Below are 27,742 nucleotides of genomic sequence, written 5' to 3'. Positions count from 1 at the left end.
GGTGGTTAGCACTGCTGCCTCACCGGTACAGGGGTCTGGGGTTTGAGTCCTGGCTTGGGGGCTTGTCTGTGTGGAGTTCACATGATCTACCTCTGTCTGTGTGGGTTTCCTATGGGCACTTCAGTTACCAGTTCTGTGAGAAGAGTGCAAATCTAAACAAACAAGAAGGTTCTTGAGTTTCAACTTCACTGCTGCAACTGGTCTGTAATTCTGTGAGGCAAGAATGATAAAAAAAAATCTGTAACCTTTGTAAGGTATGCATATTCCATGTTTTTACTGGTAATGGATTTTATGTAATTACAGTCACTGACTCCCTCAGCTGTGCTTGGGTGGCCTTCTTCTCCTCAGTCCTCATCCTCCTCAATCTCTCTGCAGAATTTGACACTGTCGATCACTCCATCCTCCTCTCCTGCCTCGCTGACCTTGGAATCTCTGAACTGCTCTCACCTGGTTCTACTCCTACCTCAGCGACAGGACCTACCAAGTGACATGGCGAGGTTCCTCATCCACGCCCCAACCTCTCCTCACAGGTGTAACCCAAGGCTCCATTCTGGGTCCCCTCTTGTCCTCTCTCTACACTCACTCCCTGGGCCCCCTCATTGCATCCCATGGTTTCTCTTACCATTTTTACACAGATGATGCCCAGATCTTCCTGTCTTTTCCCTCCTCCGACATTCTCATCCCCTCTTGCATCTCTTCCTGCTTGTCTGCTATCTCTGCCTGGATGCACTCACACCACCTCAAGCTCAACCTCTCCAAATCTTTTTTACATTCCGTTAATTCCTTTAGAAATCAGGATAAATTGGATAAAACCAGAAAAGCATCTAATTAATTCTCATTCAGGAGTCAACATAAAAAACAGAAAAGAAACAGAAAACCATCCTGAGGTTCTGTGACACCGAAGAAGGTTTCCTACTGTTCACAGAGAAAGGGGAGCAATTGCTTGCCCCAGTGGAGGACCTTCTACGGCAGATGGGATTGAAGACTGTGGAGGAGATCGAACAGCTTCTCCCTGTAGTAGCAGACATAACTATCCAAAGTAAAAAAAAAATGCAATCAATCTATTGCAATTAGCAATGAGGAGTAGCATTTAGTGCTATTGTTTGGCTCCAAACCAGAAGCCTATTGGATGATGTGTTATTTTAAATAAGTATGTATAATATAAAAATAGTAACAGACTGATTTGTTTTTTTGTATACACATATTTTACTGTTTTAGTTTTTAATTTACTTTTTTTTAATTAAGTTAATTACATGCAATTAAATGTGTGTGTATATATATGTTTCCAATTTTGTTTACTTTTTAACAAAATTAAAGTGTTCCGAAGCCCAACCCTGCAGCAACACCAGTCTATCACAAGGCAACTCTAATTATCTCTAATTAAGGACACAAGTCTAACACAGGGTAACTCTAATTCTAATGTTTGTTATATTTCTTTTTGATAATTTTCAAGATAAGAAAATGTACAAACAAATGATATATGCCAATATTCAGTAAATAATTATCCATTAAGTTTAATCTGAGGATTTTTACAGCTTTTCTTCTACCCCCAAAATTCCAACTCCTGTTACAACTTTGGTAGAAACATAGTATACATACCAGCCAATTAATTCCCTATATTATCCTTATCTAATAGCCTTAGCTTATTTTCCTTAAACACCTTTTTCAAATCGTTTAACGTTTCGATTATTTTCAAAAACTACTACTAGTAGCTTACTACTGTTAACAATAACTTACATGTACTTATAGTAACTTACATACTGTAGCATTGGGGGGGCATTTTATTGGTTATTATGAATTATTATTTATTATTTTGTTTTGTAAGGATAAGGGTGTCTGCCAAGAGATAAATAATAATAATAATTTAATTATTGAAACAGCGATACACAGCAGACCGACACTGTACACACTGCCGGTTTATCTGCCGCTCACGCTTGGCTGCGAGGCACTGCCTGAAGAGCTGGAGTCTCTGGCCTGCGCCCCCTCCTCCCCTGTCTGCTGGCCAGGAGCCGTAAGTGTCCATCCTCATTTCTGATGCCAATGTAGTATTTTCAGCGGGGGAAAACAAATAGCCCACAAATCGCTTTCTTACTTGCTGCTAGATTTATTGAAGAAAAAAACTACGCGCCTCTTGCCCAGAGGAAGTTCACACAGTTCCAGGTGTTGCTCCGCACACGTGGTCACCAACTCTAAAACCCCTGCACACACCCTAATAAACCCCAGCTACCTTACCTAAATTAGCATAACACATTTTTAAATAAATTAAACTGAGCACTTTATCTCCGTTGTTACACATACATAGTATTAATAATTATACTGTTCTTACCATATGTAAATCCTGCAATAAATCATTCCCCAGCGTGAAGTAATTTTCACAAAACGAAATCCAAATATAAATTTTTGCTAGTCTTTAGATGTGCCCAGCAAATGTAGTCTGTAACTCTAAGTTAAAACTTTAATAACACTCATGTATTACAATCAAACTTGAAAAATAGGGCATCCAAAACAGGAATGTCACAAAATGTTGTATCACTATATTAAAATAATATCATATGAAAGCTGTTGGGACTGAGGGACGGAAGCTCAGTTCGTTAGCTTTGCCCCTCATATTAGGAATTGGGGGTGCACAAAATGTACTAATTTATGTTTAATCTTAATTGTAAACTACTGTAAATAAATGAATAAACATATCAAGATGGCTTCCTTTGATCTACTGGCAGAGGTCTGGTCTCATAGTTCTCAAAGCAACTGTTGATCAATAATGATGAGGTGACCTCTCCAGCCACAGATTAGCCACAGAAATCTTGAAGGAGATGCTGGGAGTGTCAGAACAGCCTTGCTAAAATTTGCTTGCTTGACAATTAATACAATTGGCTCTGTTGACATGTTTTTCAATCATTAATATAAAACATTATACAGTTTATACAAAACATTAATACCGGCTCTTCAAAAAGTTTTACATTTATATTTATAAATGTTATTTTGTATACTGGTAAGTTAGCCTTGATTGGTCTTTGTTCAAATATTTTTCTTTTTAAGCTGTTTAAAGCAAAATATTCCATACCTCTGTTTTGGATAGCGTACAGTTGCTAATAATAATACAAACCATACATTTCATTACAATAACACACACACATATATATTAAGGCTGTCAGTCCATTCAAATATTTGATCGGTTAATCAATGGGCAATTGCTGATTAATCGGGCACTTATTAAAATAAAAACAACGCTGTAACATGAATGGTAAAATATATATATATATATATATATATATAGGAATATATATTTAAAAAACACCAAATCATTATAATAAGCAAACTAAATTATAATTGCTACAGCAAATGGGTGCTCACAAATTATACTGTAAACTACACTGCTCTTGTAAGAAAAGCATTGCATGCAAATGAAACAGAAAACCTTTCCTTGTCTTCAATATTTCCTTACAAATCGAGTTTGAATCCAAAGTTTAGTTTCCCATTAGCGGCTTGTGACCCTGTAGTTTGTGTGCTGATACTGTACACGTGATATGATCTTTTGCATGATTTGCCTTTATAATTTAACTCTAGAAGTGCACGGCTGGTCAGTTTGACTGATTTAATTTGAATTACTATGTGTTCCTGAATACACTATGGATACCAATTCCTGACTTTTCCTAAATATATGTATTAAATATGCCTACAGCATTTTAGCTGCATAAACGCAAATAAAGTTTTTTATTTGATCATTATTATACTATAGTTTTGGCTCTTGTAGGTAGTTTGAAATGTCGATGCTTCTAGTGCGTACTGTATACTAGCCAGTCATTATAATAGACATTTTTAATTTGTTTAAATCTGCTTGATAAATGATCTTTTAAGAACTATACTGTGATGATTATATATATATATATATATATATATATTATATATATATATACTGTGTTATTTATGTTGTTGTAACTTACCATTACATATAGTGTGCCTTCCAGATGTATGCATACCCCTGATTCAATGTAACAAAAATAGTTTTAGCAAAGAAAAGAGAACAATGTTGTTTTTTGTTTGTTTTTGTTTTGTTTAAATACATGCACACATGAAACAATGTAGGACTATCAGTGTTAGATATCACAAAAATATTAAAGTACAAGTTTTGAACAAATATGCAAATATGTTTTTGCGAAGTACAGTACTGAAACTAGTATTGCTTTCATTAATTTCTGCAACAAATGCTGAGTGTACACTTGCATAGATGTGAGTGAAGCCATCTTCTTTTTGCCAATGTACAGCATGGCAGAAGCTGCCATAACTAAATATTCCTATACATATTTACACTCTTGATCTTGCTTTTCTCTTTCAAAACTCAAAACTTCACCATGTAGTCTCGCTCCCAAACACCCTTTATATAGCATGCAATTGCATCACGATTTAATCTGTATTCACCTAATTAAATCATGCAATTTCATGCATTCGGATTTCATGAAATCCAACGAAATTGAACACATTCGGATTCCATGGAAATTTCATAGTGTATCGCAAAGCTCTTTACAAGAAAATATAGTTAATTAAATATTAAAACTACAATTAAGATAGACAATAAAACAATACAATTATACTATAGTACTTACTACAGTAGTACAACAAATACTGTAGGACACTGTTGTATACCACACTAAACTTTTATACTATGGTATACTGAATAATGTGTGACATACGATAGTACACTGTTATACTATAGTATACTCTTGTTACGTGATATACTATAGTATCTTGTAATGTACTATAGTGCCTCCTACGGTACTTAGACAAATATTGAACTACCCTGTTGTATACTATAGTTTACTGTAGTACCTTGTGATGTACTATAGTACTTAATATATTACATGTACACTGAAACATACTGCTTACTGTACTTCCACAATGTTTCTCATGGAACTTTAGCATTCTAGTTATAAATAATATCATCATTATTATTATGCTTTTACTTTGTATTGCCTACAGGTCTTGCACATACTAGTACAGACTGTTACCGAGGGTCTGGTGGAGAGAAAATGGCCACCTATTCCTTAAGAAAATCATATTAATAAATATATCTTCACTTCAGACATTTGTGACATTGCTATATTTAAAACAATTTATACAAATAACAGAATTAAGATAAAATTGTGGTGCAGTTCCCCTTAAAGTTTAAGCAAAACTTATTTTAGCAAATACATTGTTTATTCATTACTTGAATTGCTTCACATTACATAAATAAATGAATAAATGTAGTAGTGTTGACATAAATAAATGTCCATTTGAACATGTATTTATGTATTAATGTATTGATTATTTTCACTGTAATTAAAATTTAAAAGAAATTCACAGTGAAAATAATAAATAAATGTTGAAATAAATAAATACATGTTCTAATAAATACATGGAGATTTATTTATTATTGTATTTAATTCAAAATCTGTTTATTTATCCATCTATTTATTTCCACATTAATTCATGTATTTATTATTTTCTCCATGTATTTATTTTTAATTTTGTCATGGATAGTATGGAGGATAATTTGTGCCAAAATGTAAAAAAAAAAAAAAAAAAAAAAAAACAATGTATAAATAAATAAATAAATATGTAGATAGTAAAGACGTTAATTCCGTTCGGAACTTAAAATGGTGTCCAGACTGTTCCTATTGCACAGACCTCCTGATGTGCCTTGTCCTAATGGATAATTTCTGTAATGGATAATTTAATCGCTGGATCTATAGAGTTGAACATAAGACAACATACGGACATACGGACATACTCGGTCAGGCGCAATAGTAAAAACTAATTGGAGCTATTTGCTCCTTAGTGATATACTTTGCTTTTCCAGCTGTAAATATATATAACGCATACATCAGAAATCAACGTGATAACTATATGAAACACCAGGTATGCAACTAAATAAGCTTGAGAAGGTAAATGGAAAAATGGAGAGCAGCAGCAATCTAAAGCTACTTAAATGGTTAGATTGTGTTTTAAAGTACACAAAATGAAACTTAGAGAATAAAGTGTTTACTACTATATTATGATATTAGAAGTATTGATGGTACTACTAATGTAATTAAATTGATACATTTCAATCAAATAAGTGTAGTTGGTTTATTGAGATTGAAATGGCTTGTTCCTTAAAATATTAGACCACAAGAGGGGGAACTTGACCTTGAATACTCTACTTACCAAAACCTTTAAGCAACAATTGTTGTCAACATGTGTCTTCATCTGATTCATATTTTTATGAGTCTGAAGCCATACATTTCTCGACTCCAAGCACCTGGAAGCCTCAAAAGTTGGGGGCCAAGCAACGAAGTTGCTGGAACCCTATTGTTATTGTTAGGATTATTATTTTTCAGCAGTATCTTTTCAAAAGCCTATAAAAACCAATGCTTGATGAAAACTCATGAAACTTCATACAGTGATAGATGGCTATGTAGTACTATGCCATATTCAATATGGAGGCCATATGTCACATGGTCTAGTGGCCATAGTGGCTTAAGTGACACATTTTGGAAAATATACAAAAATCTTCTTCTCCGAAACCGCAGATGGGACAGATGTGAAACTTGGTGTGTGATGTTATGTTATGGCCTAAATTCAGATTTGTTCAAAACAAGTCAATAAGTCATATGGTTTGGCAGCCATATTGGATTGGCCAAGAATCTTCAAAGATCTTCATCTCCGAAATGGTTGGTCTGATTGATATGAAATTTTGTACACATGACCTTGGCTAGCTCCTCTATCAGATTTGTTCAAGGCAAGTTGATTGAGAAAACAAAATGGCCGCCATGAGCCAATCAAATTTCAGAGATGGTCAAGTTGCAAATAAATGCATATGGTGCAGTATGGAACTATGTTAGAATGTATTGGACTGATTGTTACTTGACAGAATTGATCCCATAAGCAATGTGGTGGTCACTGGTCATTATTATTATTATTATACTTATTTTTTCTTCTCTTCCACCAGAATATGTTCAAATGCCTATAACTTTTGAACCGCAGTCTAAAAAGTCACCAGACTTTGAATGGATGTAGGGGTCTATGGCATGGTCACTAGATTGCAAAATGGCGGCATAATGTCACATGGTTTGGTAGCCATCTTGATTGTAGTCCAGGCAAAAAATTACAGTTTTCAAACATAGTTTTCTCAGGAACGGGAAAGATATTGTACATATTGCGCTTATGAGTAGTAATGATGGCACTTTATGTCAAAGTGTCAGGTGGCCCCACCCCTACCCAGAAGCCCCATGGGCTGGGAAGCCCCGCCTTACCCAGAAGCCCCACGGGCCAGGAAGCCCCTCCTTACCCAAAAGCCCCACGGGCCAGGAAGCCCCTCCTTACCCTGTACCCTTTGATCCTCTCCAGTCAGCCAACTTGTTAGGATACAGGTTTTACCCTTTGACCCTCTCCTGTCAGCCATCTTGTTTGGATGACCTCCATCTTGTTAGTATGACAGCCATCTTGTTTGGATGACCTCCATCTTGTTAGGATGACAGGCATTTTGGAAAGGGCACAGGTCATCTTGACAAGTGTTTACTGCCATCTCACCCTGATGGTGTATGTGTGTGTGTGTGTAATGTTTAAGAGTTTAAACTTATTATTATTTGTGTTAGGTTATGTTTTATGATTAGGTTTGTTATGATAAGTTGTTAGCAAAATAAAATACATTAAAATAAAAAGAGAACAACAACATAAAGTTTTAATAAAAAAGTATTTTAAACTGTGTTTAGTGATGTGCGTGTGATGATTTTAGGTTATATATTTTATGATTATTTTTGGGGTGGTACAGTGTTGGAAAAATAAAAGAGAAAGAAAAGGTATAGACATTCAAAATATGAGACTCAGTAAAATATATTTCAATGTCAATATTTTATTGTGACAGCTCTAAAAATGACAACAAGGCATCAAGTCAGATGTAGACAGTGAGATTAGATACTGACTCGGGTGACCAATGATCCCGCTTCCCCAACACCTACAGCAGCCAGGAAGAAACAACTGAACTGTACTGCACTAGCTACTCCCTCTACTTGTTTATTGGCCAGGGCAGTGACACTATTCTGTCTAGCACAGTGTAGAAATTGGGTTTGGTCATGATAGGGATAGTATTTCCAAAAGAACTCTGCAGAACTTTTTGGACAGATGTAAAAGCAGATTCACCAGGATGTGTCTCTTTATACAGCATTCTCTTGAGCACATTGGGGAGGGACGCCACTGTTTTTTCAACATCAGCAACTAGCGATTTCACATCAGAATTACCAGTATCATACAAATCACCAAACTTGTGAGCTATTAGAGTGAGGATGACATCTTCAAACATAGATTCCTCAAACATACGTAAACGTAATTCCAGGGGCCCCGGGGGTTTCTTTCTCTGAAAAAATATATGAATTAATATAATGTCTTATTGCACAGAAAAGCAGAGCAGGCACAAACAGTATTTTATTTATGTTTGTAAAACACTTGATAAGCCTTGTTTTTTATAACCTTCTCAACTATTTGCATTACTTTCTCATCCACACTTTCTAACAAGTCACTAAACCATCTTGAAGGTAGAGTGCATGTTTCAGAGAAAAGCACGCAGTAAGACAGCCCGCTACTGTAAAAAGAGGTAAGCAGACAAATAGCACAGTTAACCCCACTCCGAGTGTGCATAAAGAGATAGACAGGTCAGGTGAACAAATACCCTGTACAGGCATTCAGACCTCTGATGATTCTAGTGCCCTGTTGTTTAGTAAAATATGTCACATTTGTTGGCAACTGGTAGAAGATTTACACACAGCTCATAGAAAAATACATGTTTTGACAAATGTGGTAAAACAAAAAGGGTATAACATCGAGTTTGCTGAATCGTCACACTGTGAGTGAAAACCGCAATTAACAAATAATGAAACAAGTAAGACACAAAGACACTCGGTCTGCACGTATCACGGCAGAACTGATAAAGAATATTAATGTAGCCAAAAGAATGCTGCGTAGGCTTAAATCTAGAATGGATGTGTCACAATTAGCAGGATCACAGACACCATTACAGCACAGTGGCGGTTGATGACCACCCAGCAAACTTGGAAATTCAGGAATATATTGATTTGATTGTGTCTGATGAATTAGCATTAGAAGCTGATAATAATAACCAACCAGACTTGGAAATTCAGGAATATATAGATTTGCACGTGTCTGATGGGTAAGCATTAGAAGCGAATAATAATGATAATCAGATTGGGGGTGGTGATGTAGCAATGTTAGAGGTGAATAATGAAAATGCTGAACAAATGGTTGAGTGTGGTGATGGCGGGGACCCGCCTCGGGTGTTTTTGGAGCGTATTCGTCACTATGACCGGGAACTTAACAGGTTCCGGGGAATGGAGTTTTATGAAGAATTCAGGTTTGTGAATCTGGATCTGGTAGAATCGTACTGGTGCTGTGCAAGGGCTGTTAAATGAAATATCACACAATGTGGGTCCTAATGATTTTGTACAGCTTAGACTGAGCTCGGGGTCATTAAATAATGCTTTCTGTTAGAGGAGGCAACATTTGGGGGAGCTGGATGAAACAGATTTCCTAGAGAGCATAGCTAATTTACTGCAAAGTCACACCGAAATCCTAATATGCAAGGTGGGGTACGGATACGTATAAAAGGTATTTTGTTTTGCAAGATAATAGACAAGAAAAGGGCATGCCTCACTGATTTCAAACACCAAGGTAACAATTTATGTTTTGCCGCCAGTGTGTACCGCCTGTGGAAAGGGAAAGAATGCACAGATGTTTGTTTTACTTCACAAACAGCATTACTACGGGGTTTTAAACATCAGAACATTTATAGGTGTTAACTATTTCTGTGATTATTGCCACGCAGTATATGGGCATAAAAATAGTCACACGTGTCAGAATTTGTGCAGAGCGTGTTTAGACCCCCACTGTTTTGAGGTTAAAGAGACCATCACCAGATGCGATGTATGTAAAATATTCTGTAGAGGTGGTTTCTGTCTCAGGAGACACAAGGCTAAAGCTGCCACCAAAGAGATTCAGTGTGTTCAACACTTTTACTGTACAGAGTGCCGGACTTTTCTCCCAATAATGCACACTTGCGAAGAAAAGCTCTTTCCGTGCTGTAAAAGTGTTATCCAGACACCTGACAATCATGTATGCTACATGAGCGTAATAAACATCCCCAAACAATCGGAAAAATACATTTTCTTTGATTTTGAATGCATGCAAGAAACAGGACACACATCCCAAATTATGTTTATGCCTCACACATAAACAACAAACGCACATGGGAGTTTTATGGGGATTCTTGCTTATCTGACTTTGTGAAATGTTTCATTGACACGTGTTTTAAAAACTACACTTTTATTTCACACAATGGTAAAGGCTATGATAACTACTTGGTCATTAGAGAGCTCATACGTGAAAAGGTTGCTACACACTTCATCACACAAGGAGGTAAAATTATGTGCATGACAGTGACCGCTCTGAACATCAGGTTCATTGATTCATTACATTTCTTGCCTCTGAAACTGAGCAATATGCCAAAAGCAATGGGGTTTGAGGGTGAGAAAGGCCATTTCCCACACTTCTTTAACACGGTCGCAAACCAAAATTATGTAGGACCCTTACCCGCTGAACAATTTTACGGGGTAGACTACATGATGGGTGCTGATAAAACACAGTTTCAGGAATGGTACGATGAGCACAAACTCGATGAATTGAAGTGGTATTGTACACAGGACGTGGACATACTGAGACAAGCTTGTACTACATTTAGAAACGAGATATTAAGTATGACAGAGCAGATACGTCTGAAGTTTCCGTCTGACCCTGATTCAGACCTGATTAAAGTCAGTACATGGTACATGTACCGGTACATGTTTCTCAGACCGCAGACCATAGCATTAGTCCCGCACGACAATTATCACAACCAGAAAAAGCGGTTCTCGACCCCCGCTATTCAGTGGCTCATGTATACTGAACACACAGACAACATCAGTATACAACACGCACTAAAGCTGGGTGGTGAGCATAAATTTGGCCCGTACTATCTAGATGGTTTTGCAGTAATAAACGGTGTGTACACTGCTTTTGAGTACCATGGATGTTTTTTTCATGGTTGCGATACCTGTTATAGCGAAAATGACGTTAACAGTGTGACAAAAACAACATTCGGCTGGCTATATCAAAAGACAATGTATAAAACCGAATTCTTAAAATTACAAGGGTTTGATGTTAAAGTGATGTGGGAACACAAATGGAAGACAATGCTGAATGAAGACCAGGATGTTAGGGCATTTATTTCCGAATCACAGTTACCAGCGCCTTTAGACCCCAGGGAGTCTCTATTCGGTGGGTGGACGAATGCAGTGACCCTGTATTATCAACCAAAACCTGGCTAGGAACTCCGTTACTATGATTTCACCAGTCTGTACCCGTTTGTAAATAAAACCAAATTGTACCCCGTTGGTCACCCGGATATAATATGCGAGGGCTTTGAAGATTTACAAAATTACTTTGGGCTCGCAAAAGTCAAAGTTTACCCTCCTAGAAGGTTGTTTTTCCCTGTGCTACCGACCAGAGTTGGTAAAAAACTGTTCTTTACACTCTGTCGGACGTGCGCTGACACCCAGCAGGGCTCCCCCTGAACAAACAGCGACGAGCAGAGAGCGCTTACCGGTGTCTGGTGCATGCCAGAGCTGCTGTCTGCTGTAGATAAGGGTTACAGAATAGCAGAAATATACGAGATCTGGCACTTTAAGCACTCGACCAACACGTTGTTTAGTGAATATATTAAAACGCATTTAAAAGGCAAACAAGAAGATTCAGGCTACCCCCAGTGGTGCAAAAATGACACAGACCGTGAACACTACATCAGAGAGTATCATGACAGAGAGGGGGTACACTTGGACCATTACAACATTACTAAGAATCCGGCCAAAAGACAGATTTCAAAACTGTTTTTGAATTCTTTATGGGGAAAATTTGGACAACGACCAGATTTACAAAACACCAGTATTGTGAGAGACCCCAACGAATTATTTAAATACGTGTTTGCCCCATACCACGAGGTCTCGTCTTGTGATTTTATTGACGATGACGATGATTTTATGTGCCTGTGTCACCTGGAAACGGGGAAAAGAGCACTACACACAGCTTTCAAATGTAAATATTTGTATTGCCAGTTTCACCACCGCCTATGCTAGGTTAGAACTGTACTCTCTTCTGGATTCATTACAAGGTCGTTGTTTGTATTATGACACTGATTCAATCATTTATGTAAGCAGGCCAGGACAGTGGGACCCCAAGTTAGGAGATTATCTGGGTCAATTGACAAGTGAGCTGCCTCCGGATCAGCACATTACAGAGTTTGTTGCAACAGGACCTAAATCCTATGGATATAAGCTCTCAGGAGGGAAAGCCTGTATCAAGGTAAAGGGTATCACATTAAACGTGGCTAATAGTGAGAAAATTAATTTCGATAGCCTAAAAGATTTGATACTTGACTATGCGGATAAGTAGGCTGGTGCAAATGGTGAAATAAAAGATATTGCACTGCGGCAACCGGGGATAGTACGTGTTAAACGTGACTGGCACTTTGAGATGAGAATACTGCAAAAGACCGAGAGATAAATTACAGATTACAACGTTAGCTCGACAGATGTATCCAGGCAAATCTCAATATTTTTTGGAAGCTTTTGAAGATGCCACCAAGAAGTATTTCGGATACTTATTTGTCGATGTCATGTCAAAGACCCCTGATGAATACCGTTTAAGGACGGGTCTTTTCCCCCCTGACATCCCGGTGGTTTATGTGTTTAAAAAACAAAGAAAGTAAAAGCCGCTGGTTTTCCAGCGTTGAGCACATTTGCTGTCTGTGACTCTGGCTGTCAGTATGTCACTGCGTATGAAGAGAAAACTGGCTCTCCTGCAGCTGCTGGTTAAAGCCAAGCCGCAACAAGGCCATTCTGTGCGCCGCTGGAAGCGACCTGGTACAGGCCGTGTCAGAAATCGCTCTAAATACACTGAAAGGAAACATCCGCTTGAGCGCTAAACAATTTCAGAAACTCAAGAAAAGTGGCCACATTATAAAAACACTTAGTAAAAAGACAGTGTCTGTTAAGAGAAAGAGAAATCTATTGAATCAGTCTGGGGGGTTTATCGGTAATTTGCTAAGTATTGCCATTCCCCTCATTACCGGCTTACTGACCAGATGAAAATGCAATTCACTGAGAAAATGTATCTAGTACCTCAGAAACAGATGGGCCAAATTAAAGAGGACTTTCCAGTTGAACATGACATCAGAAAAATAGCCACATACAAATTGGATGGTGAAATGAAAGATATTCTGCAAAGCTCTCAATTGGGTGAATATGACAAAGCGCTGCAGAGGTACTTAGCCCTGACGTGGCAGGCAGAATCTGAAAAAGCCACTTTGACTTTGCAGATGCCTGACACCGATACCCCGGCCGAAAAACCGCACACAGAGCCTGTTTTCGATTAAATTTTAGACGCTATCCCACAAAAGCAAAATAAAAATGCCGAAATGGTGTCCAACAATTCTATAGCTAGCTGGAATGAGAATGGGGAATTTGTGTACAAGGGGGGCCCTGTTCGTGGGTCTCATGTGATTGATCTGGTTAGGGCTGTCACACAGCCGCACACGCTGGCCACAGGAAGAGCCCCCAAAGGCTGGGGCAGTTTTATGATGGCGATGGCGGAGATTAACATCCCCGGTTCGGTACTGTCTAACAGAATAAACAGGGAGGTGTTGGAGAAACTGAAAACAACACTTACTAGAGACAGTTCTATGTCTATACAGAGAAATCCTATTTCTCCTGAACCAGACTTTGATATTCCGATGGAGGGGGCGGCTGCCCCACCCGAAACACCACAAAGAGACCAGCCAGCTAAAAAGCATCGGCTGTTTGGGAAATTACCATGGCTGTCTCTGTAAAGCGGGTCCTCATGGTTTTATTTTTTGTATTATTATTTTGGTTGTTGTTTGTTTATATATAGGCTATAGAAATACATACATTGATGTTATCTGTAAAATGTTAAATCCTTGTGTGATTCTGATAATAAAAAATGTATTATTATTATTATTATTATTATTATTATTATTATTATTATTATTATTATTATTATTATTGTGTTTGTATGTCAAAGAACATTATCAGTGGTGTTTCACTGTTTTAGTTTATTTGGTTTTTGTGTGTGCTGAATAAAAAATCTAACGCCTGATAAACAATGGTGTTTGTATGTATGGATTTATTAACTACATATAAACATAATTCATGTGTATATAATATTTTATTATCAGGTTAGCAGGCGTTACATATATGAGAATGCCACATCATTAAGCTTAAACGCACACACACAAACATACACACAAGCATTATTCTATCATTCTATAGTGTCTATAGTGTTATTCATACACTGTTCTAACATTGTTTATTTCACGGACCACTGTCAATCAGGTGCTTTCCTTGCCGTCCATCCATCCATCCATCTATCTATCTATCTATCTATGACTCTCAATATCTAACTCTCTTGCTTGCTATCGCTCCCCCATTGGTCAGTAGCATAGTAGCATAACAGCAGATCACGGACCACTGTCAATCAGATGCTTGCCTTGCCGTCCATCCATCCATCTATCTATCTATGACTCTCAATATCTAACTCTCTTGCTTGCTATCGCTCCCCCAATGGTCAGTAGCATAGTAGCATAACAGCAGATCACGGACCACTGTCAATCAGGTGCTTGCGTTGCCGTCCATCCATCCATCTATCTATCTATCTATCTATCTATGACTCGATATCTAACTCTCTTGCTTGCTATCGCTCCCTCAATGGTCAGTAGCATAGTAGCATAACAGCAGATCACGGACCACTGTCAATCAGATGCTTGCCTTGCCGTCCATCCATCCATCTATCTATCTATCTATCGATGACTCTTGATATCTAACTCTCTTGCTTGCTATCGCTCCCCCAATGGTCAGTAGCATTGTAGCATAACAGCAGATCACGGACCACTGTCAATCAGATGCTTGCCTTGCCGTCCATCCATCCATCCATCTATCTATCTATCTATCAATGACTCTCGATATCTAACTCTCTTGCTTGCTATTGCTCCCCCAATGGTCAGTAGCATTGTAGCATAACAGCAGATCACGGACCACTGTCAATCAGATGCTTGCCTTGCCGTCCATCCATCTATCTATCTATCTATCTATGACTCTTGATATCTAACTCTCTTGCTTGCTATCGCTCCCCCAATGGTCAGTAGCATAGTAGCATAACAGCAGATCACGGACCACTGTCAATCAGATGCTTGCCTTGCCGTCCATCAATCCATCTATCTATCTATCTAAAACTCTTGATATCTAACTCTCTTCCTTGCTATCGCTCCCCCAATGGTCAGTAGCATTGTAGCATAACAGCAGATCACGGACCACTGTCAATCAGATGCTTGCCTTGCCGTCCATCCATCCATCCATCTATCTATCTATCTATCAATGACTCTCGATATCTAACTCTCTTGCTTGCTATTGCTCCCCCAATGGTCAGTAGCATTGTAGCATAACAGCAGATCACGGACCACTGTCAATCAGATGCTTACCTTGCCGTCCATCCATCTATCTATCTATCTATCTATGACTCTTGATATCTAACTCTCTTGCTTGCTATCGCTCCCCCAATGGTCAGTAGCATAGTAGCATAACAGCAGATCACGGACCACTGTCAATCAGATGCTTGCCTTGCCGTCCATCCATCCATCCATCTATCTATCTATGTATCTATGTCTCTTGATATCTAACTCTCTTGCTTGCTATCGCTCCCCCAATGGTCAGTAGCATAGTAGCATAACAGCAGATCACGGACCACTGTCAATCAGATGCTTCCCTTGCCGTCCATCCATCCATCCATCTATCTATCTATGTATCTATGTCTCTTGATATCTAACTCTCTTGCTTGCTATCGCTCCCCCAATGGTCAGTAGCATAGTAGCATAACAGCAGATCACGGACCACTGTCAATCAGATGCTTGCCTTGCCGTCCATCCATCCATCTATCTATCTATCTATCTATGACTCTTGATATCTAACTCTCTTGCTTGCTATCGCTCCCCCAATGGTCAGTAGCATAGTAGCATAACAGCAGATCACGGACCACTGTCAATCAGATGCTTGCCTTGCCGTCCATCCATCCATCTATCTATCTATCTAGCTAGCTATCTATCTATGACTCTCGATATCTAACTCTCTTGCTTGCTATCGCTCCCCCAATGGTCACGTATGTTGCATTCAACGACAAAGAAAATCGTGTGCTGGAAATGATTTCTGGCAACTGTGAAGGAACTGCACGACTGCAGCAACCACAACACCTCTGTCTGTCTCTGTGGCGCAATCGGTCAGCGTGTTTGGCTATTAACCGAAAGGATTGTGGTTCGAATCCACCCAAGGACGGCCCACTTTTCCCCCCGCCCCTTGTTATTGTTTCTACTTCTGGCGGTCAGCTTGCCAGATTGCGGCTACAGTAACCTTAAGCTGCTTGCTGCGGACGGCCATCTTGCAAAAATGTATTGAGCGTTTAGAAACTTCCTTTCCATTGCCTATGCCAACGTAAACCAAAGCACTGCTGGGAGTCGAACCCAGGGTTTCCTGTTTACAAGACAGGCGCTTTGACCAACTAAGCCACGGTGCCAGGACTCTCCCATTCCCCAGTGCCTACACTCAGGCATAAGGCACAAAACAAAACAAAACAAAACAAAACAAAACAAAACAAAACAAAACAAAACAAAACAAAACAAAACAAAACAAAACAAAACAAAATCTGGATGCAGGCTGCAACAAAGGAAGCACACAGAGGTGAAAACGTAAGGTTGACGGGAGCAACAAGCTCCCTGTTGCGACTGTCCAGGGGCGGCAATGGGAATTGGACGTTGGCCGTTAGGTGCGCGTAGCGCGTGTCCTTTGGGTTCTGGTTCTTCTTTACAAACCGGCGTCTGTCCAGTTGGCTTTCCGGTTCATTACGTCCTCTGATGGCTTTACGATAAGCCTATCTTGCTAAAACTGATGGGTGACAAACCGGACGCACAAGCTTCGCTAGGAGCACACAAAGCCCGCCTAAGGCACCGCTGGGATTTGAACCCAGGACCTCCTGTTTACTAGACAGGCGCTTTAACCAACTAAGCCACGGTGCCAAATCTGCAGCTGCTGCTGCTGATAGTAGCATAACAGCAGATCACGGACCAGTGTCAATCAGATGCTTGCCTTGCCGTCCATCCATCCATCCATCTATCTATCTATCTATGTATCTATGTCTCTTGATATCTAACTCTCTTGCTTGCTATCGCTCCCCCAATGATCAGTAGCATAGTAGCATAACAGCAGATCACGGACCACTGTCAATCAGATGCTTGCCTTGCCGTCCATCCATCCATCTATCTATCTATCTATCTATGACTCTTGATATCTAACTCTCTTGCTTGCTATCGCTCCCTCAATGGTCAGTAGCATAGTAGCATAACAGCAGATCACGGACCACTGTCAATCAGATGCTTGCCTTGCCTTCCATCTATCCATCTATCTATCTATCTATCGATGACTCTTGATATCTAACTCTCTTGCTTGCTATCGCTCCCCCAATGGTCAGTAGCATAGTAGCATAACAGCAGATCACGGACCACTGTCAATCAGATGCTTGCCTTGCCGTCCATCCATCCATCTATCTATCTATCTATCTATGACTCTTGATATCTAACTCTCTTGCTTGCTATCGCTCCCCCAATGGTCAGTAGCATTGTAGCATAACAGCAGATCACGGACCACTGTCAATCAGATGCTTGCCTTGCCGTCCATCCATCCATCCATCTATCTATCTATCTATCAATGACTCTCGATATCTAACTCTCTTGCTTGCTATTGCTCCCCCAATGGTCAGTAGCATAGTAGCATAACAGCAGATCACGGACCACTGTCAATCAGATGCTTGCCTTGCCGTCCATCCATCTATCTATCTATCTATCTATGACTCTTGATATCTAACTCTCTTGCTTGCTATCGCTCCCCCAATGGTCAGTAGCATTGTAGCATAACAGCAGATCACGGACCACTGTCAATCAGATGCTTGCCTTGCCGTCCATCCATCCATCTATCTATCTATCTATCTATGACTCTTGATATCTAACTCTCTTGCTTGCTATCGCTCCCCCAATGGTCAGTAGCATTGTAGCATAACAGCAGATCACGGACCACTGTCAATCAGATGCTTGCCTTGCCGTCCATCCATCCATCCATCTATCTATCTATCTATCGATGACTCTTGATATCTAACTCTCTTGCTTGCTATCGCTCCCCCAATGGTCAGTAGCATAGTAGCATAACAGCAGATCACGGACCACTGTCAATCAGATGCTTGCCTTGCCGTCCATCCATCCATCTATCTATCTATCTATCTATGACTCTTGATATCTAACTCTCTTGCTTGCTATCGCTCCCCCAATGGTCAGTAGCATTGTAGCATAACAGCAGATCACGGACCACTGTCAATCAGATGCTTGCCTTGCCGTCCATCCATCCATCCATCTATCTATCTATCTATCAATGACTCTCGATATCTAACTCTCTTGCTTGCTATTGCTCCCCCAATGGTCAGTAGCATAGTAGCATAACAGCAGATCACGGACCACTGTCAATCAGATGCTTGCCTTGCCGTCCATCCATCTATCTATCTATCTATCTATGACTCTTGATATCTAACTCTCTTGCTTGCTATCGCTCCCCCAATGGTCAGTAGCATAGTAGCATAACAGCAGATCACGGACCAATGTCAATCAGGTGCTTGCCTTGCCGTCCATCCATCCATCCATCTATCTATCTATCTATCTATGACTCTCGATATCTAACTCTCTTGCTTGCTATCGCTCCCTCAATGGTCAGTAGCATAGTAGTATAACAGCAGATCACGAACCACTGTCAATCAGATGCTTGCCTTGCCGTCCATCTACCCATCTATCTATCTATCTATCGATGACTCTTGATATCTAACTCTCTTGCTTGCTATCGCTCCCCCAATGGTCAGTAGCATAGTAGCATAACAGCAGATCACGGACCACTGTCAATCAGATGCTTGCCTTGCCGTCCATCCATCCATCTATCTATCTATCTATCTATGACTCTTGATATCTAACTCTCTTGCTTGCTATCGCTCCCCCAATGGTCAGTAGCATTGTAGCATAACAGCAGATCACGGACCACTGTCAATCAGATGCTTGCCTTGCCGTCCATCCATCCATCCATCTATCTATCTATCTATCAATGACTCTCGATATCTAACTCTCTTGCTTGCTATTGCTCCCCCAATGGTCAGTAGCATAGTAGCATAACAGCAGATCACGGACCACTGTCAATCAGATGCTTGCCTTGCCGTCCATCCATCTATCTATCTATCTATCTATGACTCTTGATATCTAACTCTCTTGCTTGCTATCGCTTCCCCAATGGTCAGTAGCATTGTAGCATAACAGCAGATCACGGACCACTGTCAATCAGATGCTTGCCTTGCCGTCCATCCATCCATCTATCTATCTATCTATCTATGACTCTTGATATCTAACTCTCTTGCTTGCTATCGCTCCCCCAATGGTCAGTAGCATTGTAGCATAACAGCAGATCACGGACCACTGTCAATCAGATGCTTGCCTTGCCGTCCATCCATCCATCCATCTATCTATCTATCTATCGATCGATGACTCTTGATATCTAACTCTCTTGCTTGCTATCGCTCCCCCAATGGTCAGTAGCATAGTAGCATAACAGCAGATCACGGACCACTGTCAATCAGATGCTTGCCTTGCCGTCCATCCATCCATCTATCTATCTATCTATCTATGACTCTTGATATCTAACTCTCTTGCTTGCTATCGCTCCCCCAATGGTCAGTAGCATTGTAGCATAACAGCAGATCACGGACCACTGTCAATCAGGTGCTTGCCTTGCCGTCCATCCATCCATCCATCTATCTATCTATCTATCTATGACTCTCGATATCTAACTCTCTTGCTTGCTATCGCTCCCTCAATGGTCAGTAGCATAGTAGCATAACAGCAGATCACGAACCACTGTCAATCAGATGCTTGCCTTGCCGTCCATCTATCCATCTATCTATCTATCTATCGATGACTCTTGATATCTAACTCTCTTGCTTGCTATCGCTCCCCCAATGGTCAGTAGCATAGTAGCATAACAGCAGATCACGGACCACTGTCAATCAGATGCTTGCCTTGCCGTCCATCCATCCATCTTTCTATCTATCTATCTATGACTCTTGATATCTAACTCTCTTGCTTGCTATCGCTCCCCCAATGGTCAGTAGCATTGTAGCATAACAGCAGATCACGGACCACTGTCAATCAGATGCTTGCCTTGCCGTCCATCCATCCATCCATCTATCTATCTATCTATCAATGACTCTCGATATCTAACTCTCTTGCTTGCTATTGCTCCCCCAATGGTCAGTAGCATAGTAGCATAACAGCAGATCACGGACCACTGTCAATCAGATGCTTGCCTTGCCGTCCATCCATCTATCTATCTATCTATCTATGACTCTTGATATCTAACTCTCTTGCTTGCTATCGCTCCCCCAATGGTCAGTAGCATTGTAGCATAACAGCAGATCACGGACCACTGTCAATCAGGTGCTTGCCTTGCCGTCCATCCATCCATCCATCTATCTATCTATCTATCTATGACTCTCGATATCTAACTCTCTTGCTTGCTATCGCTCCCCCAATGGTCAGTAGCATTGTAGCATAACAGCAGATCACGGACCACTGTCAATCAGATGCTTGCCTTGCCGTCCATCTATCCATCTATCTATCTATCTATCGATGACTCTTGATATCTAACTCTCTTGCTTGCTATCGCTCCCCCAATGGTCAGTAGCATAGTAGCATAACAGCAGATCACGGACCACTGTCAATCAGATGCTTGTCTTGCCGTCCATCCATCCATCTATCTATCTATCTATCTATGACTCTTGATATCTAACTCTCTTGCTTGCTATCGCTCCCCCAATGGTCAGTAGCATTGTAGCATAACAGCAGATCACGGACCACTGTCAATCAGATGCTTGCCTTGCCGTCCATCCTTCCATCCATCTATCTATCTATCTATCAATGACTCTCGATATCTAACTCTCTTGCTTGCTATTGCTCCCCCAATGGTCAGTAGCATAGTAGCATAACAGCAGATCACGGACCACTGTCAATCAGATGCTTGCCTTGCCGTCCATCCATCTATCTATCTATCTATCTATGACTCTTGATATCTAACTCTCTTGCTTGCTATCGCTCCCCCAATGGTCAGTAGCATAGTAGCATAACAGCAGATCACGGACCACTGTTAATCAGGTGCTTGCCTTGCCGTCCATCCATCCATCCATCTATCTATCTATCTATCTATGACTCTCGATATCTAACTCTCTTGCTTGCTATCGCTCCCTCAATGGTCAGTAGCATAGTAGCATAACAGCAGATCACGGACCACTGTCAATCAGATGCTTGCCTTGCCGTCCATCTATCCATCTATCTATCTATCTATCGATGACTCTTGATATCTAACTCTCTTGCTTGCTATCGCTCCCCCAATGGTCAGTAGCATAGTAGCATAACAGCAGATCACGGACCACTGTCAATCAGATGCTTGCCTTGCCGTCCATCCATCCATCTATCTATCTATCTATCTATGACTCTTGATATCTAACTCTCTTGCTTGCTATCGCTCCCCCAATGGTCAGTAGCATTGTAGCATAACAGCAGATCACGGACCACTGTCAATCAGATGCTTGCCTTGCCGTCCATCCATCCATCCATCTATCTATCTATCTATCTATCAATGACTCTCGATATCTAACTCTCTTGCTTGCTATTGCTCCCCCAATGGTCAGTAGCATAGTAGCATAACAGCAGATCACGGACCACTGTCAATCAGATGCTTGCCTTGCCGTCCATCCATCTATCTATCTATCTATCTATGACTCTTGATATCTAACTCTCTTGCTTGCTATCGCTCCCCCAATGGTCAGTAGCATTGTAGCATAACAGCAGATCACGGACCACTGTCAATCAGATGCTTGCCTTGCCGTCCATCCATCCATCTATCTATCTATCTATCTATGACTCTTGATATCTAACTCTCTTGCTTGCTATCGCTCCCCCAATGGTCAGTAGCATTGTAGCATAACAGCAGATCACGGACCACTGTCAATCAGATGCTTGCCTTGCCGTCCATCCATCCATCCATCTATCTATCTATCTATCGATGACTCTTGATATCTAACTCTCTTGCTTGCTATCGCTCCCCCAATGGTCAGTAGCATAGTAGCATAACAGCAGATCACGGACCACTGTCAATCAGATGCTTGCCTTGCCGTCCATCCATCCATCCATCTATCTATCTATCTATCAATGACTCTCGATATCTAACTCTCTTGCTTGCTATTGCTCCCACAATGGTCAGTAGCATAGTAGCATAAAAGCAGATCACGGACCACTGTCAATCAGATGCTTGCCTTGCCGTCCATCCATCTATCTATCTATCTATCTATGACTCTTGATATCTAACTCTCTTGCTTGCTATCGCTCCCCCAATGGTCAGTAGCATAGTAGCATAACAGCAGATCACGGACCACTGTCAATCAGGTGCTTGCCTTGCCGTCCATCCATCCATCCATCTATCTATCTATCTATCTATGACTCTCGATATCTAACTCTCTTGCTTGCAATCGCTCCCTCAATGGTCAGTAGCATAGTAGCATAACAGCAGATCACGGACCACTGTCAATCAGATGCTTGCCTTGCCGTCCATCTATCCATCTATCTATCTATCTATCGATGACTCTTGATATCTAACTCTCTTGCTTGCTATCGCTCCCCCAATGGTCAGTAGCATAGTAGCATAACAGCAGATCACGGACCACTGTCAATCAGATGCTTGCCTTGCCGTCCATCCATCCATCTATCTATCTATCTATCTATGACTCTTGATATCTAACTCTCTTGCTTGCTATCGCTCCCCCAATGGTCAGTAGCATTGTAGCATAACAGCAGATCACGGACCACTGTCAATCAGATGCTTGCCTTGCCGTCCATCCATCCATCCATCTATCTATCTATCTATCAATGACTCTCGATATCTAACTCTCTTGCTTGCTATTGCTCCCCCAATGGTCAGTATCATAGTAGCATAACAGCAGATCACGGACCACTGTCAATCAGATGCTTGCCTTGCCGTCCATCCATCTATCTATCTATCTATCTATGACTCTTGATATCTAACTCTCTTGCTTGCTATCGCTCCCCCAATGGTCAGTAGCATTGTAGCATAACAGCAGATCACGGACCACTGTCAATCAGATGCTTGCCTTGCCGTCCATCCATCCATCTATCTATCTATCTATCTATGACTCTTGATATCTAACTCTCTTGCTTGCTATCGCTCCCCCAATGGTCAGTAGCATTGTAGCATAACAGCAGATCACGGACCACTGTCAATCAGATGCTTGCCTTGCCGTCCATCCATCCATCCATCTATCTATCTATCTATCGATGACTCTTGATATCTAACTCTCTTGCTTGCTATCGCTCCCCCAATAGTCAGTAGCATAGTAGCATAACAGCAGATCACGGACCACTGTCAATCAGATGCTTGCCTTGCCGTCCATCCATCCATCTATCTATCTATCTATCTATGACTCTTGATATCTAACTCTCTTGCTTGCTATCGCTCCCCCAATGGTCAGTAGCATTGTAGCATAACAGCAGATCACGGACCACTGTCAATCAGATGCTTGCCTTGCCTTCCATCCATCCATCCATCTATCTATCTATCTATCAATGACTCTCGATATCTAACTCTCTTGCTTGCTATTGCTCCCCCAATGGTCAGTAGCATAGTAGCATAACAGCAGATCACGGACCACTGTCAATCAGATGCTTGCCTTGCCGTCCATCCATCTATCTATCTATCTATCTATGACTCTTGATATCTAACTCTCTTGCTTGCTATCGCTCCCCCAATGGTCAGTAGCATTGTAGCATAACAGCAGATCACGGACCACTGTCAATCAGATGCTTGCCTTGCCGTCCATCCATCCATCTATCTATCTATCTATCTATGACTCTTGATATCTAACTCTCTTGCTTGCTATCGCTCCCCCAATGGTCAGTAGCATTGTAGCATAACAGCAGATCACGGACCACTGTCAATCAGATGCTTGCCTTGCCGTCCATCCATCCATCCATCTATCTATCTATCTATCGATGACTCTTGATATCTAACTCTCTTGCTTGCTATCGCTCCCCCAATGGTCAGTAGCATAGTAGCATAACAGCAGATCACGGACCACTGTCAATCAGATGCTTGCCTTGCAGTCCATCCATCCATCTATCTATCTATCTATCTATGACTCTTGATATCTAACTCTCTTGCTTGCTATCGCTCCCCCAATGGTCAGTAGCATTGTAGCATAACAGCAGATCACGGACCACTGTCAATCAGATGCTTGCCTTGCCGTCCATCCATCCATCCATCTATCTATCTATCTATCAATGACTCTCGATATCTAACTCTCTTGCTTGCTATTGCTCCCCCAATGGTCAGTAGCATAGTAGCATAACAGCAGATCACGGACCACTGTCAATCAGATGCTTGCCTTGCCGTCCATCCATCCATCCATCTATCTATCTATCTATCGATGACTCTTGATATCTAACTCTCTTGCTTGCTATCGCTCCCCCAATGGTCAGTAGCATAGTAGCATAACAGCAGATCACGGACCACTGTCAATCAGATGCTTGCCTTGCCGTTCATCCATCCATCTATCTATCTATCTATCTATGACTCTTGATATCTAACTCTCTTGCTTGGTATCGCTCCCCCAATGGTCAGTAGCATAGTAGCATAACAGCAGATCACGGACCACTGTCAATCAGATGCTTGCCTTGCCGTCCATCCATCCATCTATCTATCTATCTATCTAGCTATCTATCTATGACTCTCGATATCTAACTCTCTTGCTTGCTATCGCTCCCCCAATGGTCACGTATGTTGCATTCAACGACAAAGAAAATCGTGTGCTGGAAATGATTTCTGGCAACTGTGAAGGAACTGCACGACTGCAGCAACCAGAACACCTCTGTCTGTCTCTGTGGCGCAATCGGTCAGCGTGTTTGGCTATTAACCGAAAGGATGGTGGTTTGAATCCACCCAGGGACAGCCCACTTTTCCCCCCGCCCCTTGTTATTGTTTCTACTTCTGGCGGTCAGCTTGCCAGATTGCGGCTACAGTAACCTTAAGCTGCTTGCTGCGGACGGCCATCTTGCAAAAATGTATTGAGCGTTTAGAAACTTCCTTTCCATTGCCTATGCCAACGTAAACCAAAGCACTGCTGGGAGTCGAACCCAGGGTTTCCTGTTTACAAGACAGGCGCTTTGACCAACTAAGCCACGGTGCCAGGACTCTCCCATTCCCCAGTGCCTACACTCAGGCATAAGGCACAAAACAAAACAAAACAAAACAAAACAAAACAAAACAAAACAAAACAAAACAAAACAAAACAAAACAAAACAAAACAAAACAAAACAAAACAAAACAAAACAAAACAAAACAAAATCTGGATGCAGGCTGCAACAAAGGAAGCACACAGAGGTGAAAACGTAAGGTTGACGGGAGCAACAAGCTCCCTGTTGCGACTGTCCAGGGGCGGCAATGGGAATTGGACGTTGGCCGTTAGGTGCGCGTAGCGCGTGTCCTTTGGGTTCTGGTTCTTCTTTACAAACCGGCGTCTGTCCAGTTGGCTTTCCGGTTCATTACGTCCTCTGATGGCTTTACGATAAGCCTATATTGCTAAAACTGATGGGTGACAAACCGGACGCACAAGCTTCGCAAGGAGCACACAAAGCCCGCCTAAGGCACCGCTGGGATTTGAACCCAGGACCTCCTGTTTACTAGACAGGCGCTTTAACCAACTAAGCCACGGTGCCAAATCTGCAGCTGCTGCTGCTGATAGTAGCATAACAGCAGATCACGGACCAGTGTCAATCAGATGCTTGCCTTGCCGTCCATCCATCCATCCATCTATCTATCTATCTATGTATCTATGTCTCTTGATATCTAACTCTCTTGCTTGCTATCGCTCCCCTAATGATCAGTAGCATAGTAGCATAACAGCAGATCACGGACCACTGTCAATCAGATGCTTGCCTTGCCGTCCATCCATCCATCTATCTATCTATCTATCTATGACTCTTGATATCTAACTCTCTTGCTTGCTATCGCTCCCCCAATGGTCAGTAGCATTGTAGCATAACAGCAGATCACGGACCACTGTCAATCAGATGCTTGCCTTGCCGTCCATCCATCCATCCATCTATCTATCTATCTATGTATCTATGTCTCTTGATATCTAACTCTCTTGCTTGCTATCGCTCCCCCAATGGTCAGTAGCATAGTAGCATAACAGCAGATCACGGACCACTGTCAATCAGGTGCTTGCCTTGCCGTCCATCCATCCATCTATCTATTTATCTATCTATCTATGACTCTCGATATCTAACTCTCTTGCTTGCTATCGCTCCCTCAATGGTCAGTAGCATAGTAGCATAACAGCAGATCACGGACCACTGTCAATCAGATGCTTGCCTTGCCGTCCATCCATCCATCTATCTATCTATCTATGATTCTTGATATCTAACTCTCTTGCTTGCTATCGCTCCCCCAATGGTCAGTAGCATAGTAGCATAACAGCAGATCACGGACCACTGTCAATCAGATGCTTGCCTTGCCGTCCATCCATCCATCTATCTATCTATCTATCTATGACTCTTGATATCTAACTCTCTTGCTTGCTATCGCTCCCCCAATGGTCAGTAGCATTGTAGCATAACAGCAGATCACGGACCACTGTCAATCAGATGCTTGCCTTGCCGTCCATCCATCCATCTATCTATCTATCTATGACTCTCAATATCTAACTCTCTTGCTTGCTATCGCTCCCCCAATGGTCAGTAGCATAGTAGCATAACAGCAGATCACGGACCACTGTCAATCAGGTGCTTGCCTTGCCGTCCATCCATCCATCTATCTATTTATCTATCTATCTATGACTCTCGATATCTAACTCTCTTGCTTGCTATCGCTCCCTCAATGGTCAGTAGCATAGTAGCATAACAGCAGATCACGGACCACTGTCAATCAGATGCTTGCCTTGCCGTCCATCCATCCATCTATCTATCTATCTATGATTCTTGATATCTAACTCTCTTGCTTGCTATCGCTCCCCCAATGGTCAGTAGCATAGTAGCATAACAGCAGATCACGGACCACTGTCAATCAGATGCTTGCCTTGCCGTCCATCCATCCATCTATCTATCTATCTAGCTAGCTATCTATCTATGACTCTCGATATCTAACTCTCTTGCTTGCTATCGCTCCCCCAATGGTCACGTATTTTGCATTCAACGACAAAGAAAATCGTGTGCTGGAAATGATTTCTGGCAACTGTGAAGGAACTGCACGACTGCAGCAACCAGAACACCTCTGTCTGTCTCTGTGGCGCAATCGGTCAGCGTGTTTGGCTATTAACCGAAAGGATGGTGGTTTGAATCCACCCAGGGACAGCCCACTTTTCCCCCCGCCCCTTGTTAATGTTTCTACTTCTGGCGGTCAGCTTGCCAGATTGCGGC

At 41.4% G+C, this 27,742-nt stretch overlaps 7 non-coding genes across 7 annotated transcripts; 3 read left to right on the top strand and 4 right to left on the bottom strand.

The window, feature by feature from the left end:
- The first annotated feature begins 16,386 nt into the window (after positions 1–16,386).
- On the top strand, positions 16,387–16,460 carry trnan-auu (transfer RNA asparagine (anticodon AUU)). The gene has a single exon. It is a non-coding gene; the product is annotated as a tRNA-Asn (tRNA).
- Positions 16,461–16,624: 164 nt separating this feature from the next.
- On the bottom strand, positions 16,625–16,698 carry trnat-ugu (transfer RNA threonine (anticodon UGU)). The gene has a single exon. It is a non-coding gene; the product is annotated as a tRNA-Thr (tRNA).
- A 425-nt stretch (positions 16,699–17,123) lies between these two features.
- On the bottom strand, positions 17,124–17,197 carry trnat-agu (transfer RNA threonine (anticodon AGU)). The gene has a single exon. It is a non-coding gene; the product is annotated as a tRNA-Thr (tRNA).
- An 8,003-nt stretch (positions 17,198–25,200) lies between these two features.
- Positions 25,201–25,274, top strand: trnan-auu (transfer RNA asparagine (anticodon AUU)). Its single transcript has one exon. It is a non-coding gene; the product is annotated as a tRNA-Asn (tRNA).
- A 164-nt stretch (positions 25,275–25,438) lies between these two features.
- Positions 25,439–25,512, bottom strand: trnat-ugu (transfer RNA threonine (anticodon UGU)). The gene has a single exon. It is a non-coding gene; the product is annotated as a tRNA-Thr (tRNA).
- Positions 25,513–25,967: 455 nt separating this feature from the next.
- Positions 25,968–26,041, bottom strand: trnat-agu (transfer RNA threonine (anticodon AGU)). The gene has a single exon. It is a non-coding gene; the product is annotated as a tRNA-Thr (tRNA).
- Positions 26,042–27,602: 1,561 nt separating this feature from the next.
- On the top strand, positions 27,603–27,676 carry trnan-auu (transfer RNA asparagine (anticodon AUU)). The gene has a single exon. It is a non-coding gene; the product is annotated as a tRNA-Asn (tRNA).
- Positions 27,677–27,742: the final 66 nt, after the last annotated feature.

The sequence above is a fragment of the Amia ocellicauda genome, chromosome 2 (genome assembly GCF_036373705.1).
Source record: "Amia ocellicauda isolate fAmiCal2 chromosome 2, fAmiCal2.hap1, whole genome shotgun sequence".
NCBI lineage: Eukaryota > Metazoa > Chordata > Actinopteri > Amiiformes > Amiidae > Amia > Amia ocellicauda.
Note: the sequence above shows the minus strand (reverse complement) of the source record. Positions and strands in the feature narration are given on the sequence as shown.